Source organism: Antedon mediterranea, chromosome 3 (assembly GCF_964355755.1).
Source record: "Antedon mediterranea chromosome 3, ecAntMedi1.1, whole genome shotgun sequence".
Taxonomy (NCBI): Eukaryota; Metazoa; Echinodermata; class Crinoidea; order Comatulida; family Antedonidae; genus Antedon; species Antedon mediterranea.
The window spans coordinates 20,602,120-20,607,876 of record NC_092672.1 but is presented as its reverse complement, the minus strand read 5'-3'; positions in this window follow the sequence as shown (position 1 = coordinate 20,607,876).

Genomic DNA, 5,757 nt, shown 5'->3' with positions numbered 1-5,757 from the left:
ATGCATACACACAATTGTACCAGGGCGTTTATGTCGTGTTTCGGTTTCAACTACATACAATTCCCACACATCTTTTTTTTTATTAGGCCTACTGTTTGTTCAATAAATAGATCTATCAATATATCATTTTCAAACACAGATCTCTTGAAACAATCTCCTCAGTATTCGTATCACATTTTAAATTATTATGAATAACAATATCGAGTAATTATTTTCAACACCTTTAATACTGAATCATTTTTACTTTAAATTTAATAACATCTTAATAGTTGTAACGACATCACCTTACATTTAGATAGTTTCGGTGTCATATTACAAATTACATTGCACCACTTGTTTAAGTAACTGTAACCTCCACAGCACACAATGAGTGCATCATTGAATAACACCAGGAAAAGGGTAGGTGCTATTAAAGTAGGCTACCATGAGGTACTCCACAGTTAATTGGTATGTATCAGAGACCACTCCCGCAAATCGAGTATTCATGATGTGCCATTGACGACCAAATCCTAAGCTCAATTAACCTATTGATACATACAGAGTGACCTACACGATGAACACAAATATTTGCATCAAAGCTATCTCTCTTAAAACCCTTCAGGATTTGTCAATGACGCTGATAAGATGGAAAGCTGTCGAGCTCTGCTTGCAGCTATTGCCTCTTATCCGTCACTGTTATTCTAGAGAATCCATTGAAAATGAAATATTCAAACAAAAATGGAGAGAGCGAGATAGGTCTAAGCACATTTAAAGTCTTGGCATTTTTAACCTTTCATATTGTAAACTGAGTGGACTTCTTCCAATCCTCAAAAAAAAATATCTTTCACTAGTACACTGTTCAACATATTCGTGATAATTGGAGTTACTTGGTGCAAAATCCATTATTAAGCTCACTGGTTAATTGTCGGGATGACCAGCTTTAGATGTTTTTAAATCAAGCTATATTAAGCCTTTTCCGTACTTTCCAGGCATATATAATAATAACAATATATTTATTTTAAAACGGAGGCTCGTTCACAACAAAATGTGTTCTTCCACGAGACCGTATGAAAGAAATACAATTACAATATAAAAATGATGAACAAATTATACAAAAAAAAGTATATGAATATAACTGGGGAGGTTCTCTTGATGGCAATTATGCTGGTAACCTAAATTATTTTTTGTACAAAATTCCGAAGTCTGGCCCATTGATCAGTTTTTAAAATCTATCTTAAATTAAATTTAGCAACTTAATTAATTAACTAATTTTCTTATGTTGTGCGTCAGTTTTATCTGTAACCCGCTTACTGCTAGTAATCACTGGGAAATGCTCATTGTAAGTATCATGCATAATTGAATTATATAAATTAGTTTTGGCATTAACATTACCATCCGAGAGACAAGGATCATCTCCATTGTATACATTGGCCGAAAGATCTAACTGACGAACTCTCGTAGAACTGTGTCTTCATTGTGATTTATGATCTTAGTGTTTATCTCATTCGTCGAGCAGATAAGAATAAAGTTGTGATGGTTCGACCGATTGGTGCTAAAGAGTTTGCACATTCTTGGTAATGTAACTTTAATCAAAAGGCATTCAAAAGGGCAGTTGTTGTGGTCGGTAAGTGTCTCACATAATAGTTCCGTTGGCAATATAGACCACCTTCTTTTTTTTGTCTTTCTATTTTTTGTATTAAGTTGTTAATTATCAAATTCTGCAAACTCACTGGTCTCATCATTAAGCGGTTAACTCCAAACTAAACTTTATATTTATTTAGAGTAGCTTCATTCAGTTTATTATTTATAGCATTCATGAGGAATAATCTAACTATTTAATGTTGTTGGTTACGATGATTATGACGTATTATCATATTATTGTATTTATGGTCAACTGAGCAATTTTGTATTACACACCAGTTATCGTGACCATTTTTTACTCATGATGTTTGCCTACTATTTTTAGTCGCGTGGACGCGACTCTATAGTTCACTATGTCGGTCGGTCGGTCTGTCGGTCCGGTATCACTATGCGTATTAGCACGCGACTTATGGCTGTTAACCTTGTTCATGTTCACTTCACCATGATGAGTTGTTTTTTTTTCGGCGTGCTTACAGTTCCTCAAAGTATTTGGATCTCTTTCTGGAAGTTACCGATTCCTGCACGGTGCATTTAATTATGTACTTTTGAAGTCTAGAGATAATTTAAAGACACGCATTCGTACAAATTGCCCACAGAATTCCGAAAAAATATGTTGCATATTAATATACCGTTTCGAATGATGGTGACGAATGATTTGATAATAATGACGATAGTGACAATGATAATGAACACGAACGGCAATGATGATGAATGATGACGTGATATTTAAACGGCAACCAAAGAGACGCGGATGCAATACTTGAGGTGTTCTCTTCTTACAACGACAAAGATTTAAAATGAATTAAGCTCAAAATATACAAATTATTATCACGGTATTCAAAAATATTTCATGGAAATATCATCCCGCTTTTATTCATTTATAATATTGTATCATACAAATATAAACAATTTAGTACTGTAAATTAGATACTTTAAATTCAAAATAGTGATATAAAAATATTTAAAATATGTTTTATAATTTTCCTTTCGTAATAAAACGTCCATAGATATTTAACTACATCACAAAATACATCTGCTTTGGAGTATAAAATAACCGACAGATAGTTAACACTACATTTTATAAACTGATTCCTATATGATATGGTATCATAACATATTAGCTGTGTACAATCGTATAATAAATGGCTTTCATTTTCAATCTAGTTTGCATGTTTTACTTTCTTTTGATTTATATATATATATATATATATAAGGGTTGTGAACACATAGGACATATTTCAGCTGAGACTGGGCATAATTGGTGGGTAACCAATTGATTTGTGTGATTCACTAGATGTATCACAATAGAATCCCGACATATATTTAAATGGAAAGAATAGCAAAGCCGTACAAAGTTTGGCAATCTTAAAAACAAATAAGAAAAGACGGTAACAATTAAAAACATGATATTTACTACATAAAACAAGAATGTGGATAGATTATATAACAAGTATGTTGTATAAAAGCATCAATACCATTCCATTAGATTGGACGGCTAGAAATGGGATTTCTAGCCATATATCGGTTACGAAATTGAATTGAAAAGTAAACATCGGAATAACTGGTATCATAGTTATGAAAAGGAGTTAGCATTAAGAAAATAATTTGAAAAATTGCTGATTATTAAATTTATACATAAAAATACATGTTGTTAATTTATGAATATCATACACAGTTAAAGACTAATATATAAAGGTTTCTTTATTCAGAAAAACAAAGTAAAACAAACATTTAAAAACTAAACTTAATTATATGGCAGTAAAAAAATTAAATTGTGAAAAAAGTTGGCATTAAAACTGACTGTCATTGCAGAATATTCTTATTGTAACTAAGAATTATTCTTAATGGTTGTGAATGCTCAGTGAAATGTGAATTTTACATCCACATGATGACCTTCAAGAATCCAGTGTTCACCAATGATTAATTATATTTAAAAAAAAACATTAACAGTAAGTATTTCATCTTAAGAAGTAATGGTTTTTATAAACTTATGTTTAACTGAATAATGAATACAAATAAGAAAGACAAAATGATATACAATTTATAATGTATACATTATTCTGTTTCCAAGTGAATGTTAATAAGTTTGAAATTTGAAATGCACATATTTTGTATTATACTAATAATAAAGGACAACAAGGATATACAAAACAAATGGTATTTACAAACATACCACAGTTTGATTGGTTTCAACTATCAATCTAAAAATAATGTTTTTTTTGCCTTCAAATTCCAATCTATCCATGTGGCTGTGTACTGCCGCCATAATTGTTAATAAATACGTTTTATTCAAGTCAAGTTATCAGCAGCAACATGCCAATATTTTAAAGATTTCATATGGACGTAATCTGAAAAGATGAATACAATTGTAATTAATGGTATTGCAGGTGTTTTACTTTTACTTTTAAATAGTGCACACAACTGTTTCCATGTACGTCGCGCATGGTAATGATACTTGTTTTGGTTACTGTGTCGTACTCGTTTGGTTGTCTCACATGGTAATGAAACCTGTTTTGGTTACTGTGTCCTACTCGTTTTGGTTACGATAACCTACTCGTTTGGTTGTCTTGCACCGTAATGCTACTCGTTTTGGTTAAGGTACCCTACTCGTTTTGGTTACGGTACCATACTCGTTTGGTTGTCTCACATGGTAATGATACTCGTTTTGGTTACTGTGTCCTACTAGTTTTGGTTACGATAACCTACTCGTTTGGTTGTCTTGCATGGTAATGCTACTCGTTTTGGTTAAGGCACCCTACTCGTTTTGGTTACGGTACCATACTCGTTTTGGTTACTGTGTGTCCTACTCGTTTTGGTTACGATACCATACTCGTTTGGTTGTCTCGCATGGTATTGATACTCGTTTTTGGTTCAGTACCATACTCGTTTGGTTTTCTCGCATGGTAATGATATTTGTTTTGGTTATGGTACCCTACTTGTTTGGTTGTCTTGTCTTGCATGGTAATGATACTCATTATGATTCGGTACCCTACTCGTTTGGTTTTCTCGCATGGTAATGATAATAGTTTTGGTTACGGTACCCTACTTGTTTGGTTGTCTTGCATGGTAATGATACTCGTTTTAGTTACGGTACCCTACTCGTTTGTTTGTCTCGTATATTAATGATACTCGTTTTGGTTACGGTAACCTACTCGTTTGTTTGTCTCGTATATTAATGATACTCGTTTTGGTTATGGTACCCTACTCGTTTGGTTTTCTCACATGGTAATGATACTTGTTTTGGTTACGGTACCCTACTTGTTTGGTTGTCTTGCATGGTAATGATACTTGTTTTGGTTATGGTACCCTACTCGTTTCGTTGTCTTGCATGGTAATGATACTTGTTTTGGTTACGGTACCCTACTTGTTTGGTTGTCTTGCATGGTAATGATACTCGTTTTGGTTACGGTACCCTACTCGTTTGGTTTTCTCACATGGTAATGATACTTGTTTTGGTTACGGTACCCTACTTGTTTGGTTGTCTTGCATGGTAATGATACTCGTTTTGGTTACGGTACCCTACTCGTTTGGTTTTCTCACATGGTAATGATACTTGTTTTGGTTACGGTACCCTACTTGTTTGGTTGTCTTGCATGGTAATGATACTCGTTTTGGTTACGATAACCTACTCGTTTGGTTGTCTTGCATGGTAATGCTACTCGTTTTGGTTAAGGTACCCTACTCGTTTTGGTGGTACCATACTCGTTTGGTTGTCTCACATGGTAATGATACTCGTTTTGGTTACTGTGTCCTACTCGTTTTGGTTACGATAACCTACTCATTTGGTTGTCTTGCATGGTAATGCTACTCGTTTTTGTTAAGGTACCCTACTAGTTTTGGTTACGGTACCATACTCGTTTGGTTGTCTCACATGGTAATGATACTTGTTTTGGTTACGGTACCCTACTCGTTTGGTTTTCTCGCATGGCAATGATACTTGTTTTGGTTACGGTACCCTACTTGTTTGGTTGTCTCACATGGTAATGATACTTGTTTTGGTTACGGTACCATACTCGTTTGGTTGTCTCACATGGTAATGATACTTGTTTTGGTTACGGTACCCTACTCGTTTGGTTTTCTCGCATGGTAATGGTACTCGTTTTGGTTACGGTACCCTACTTGTTTGGTTGCCTCGCA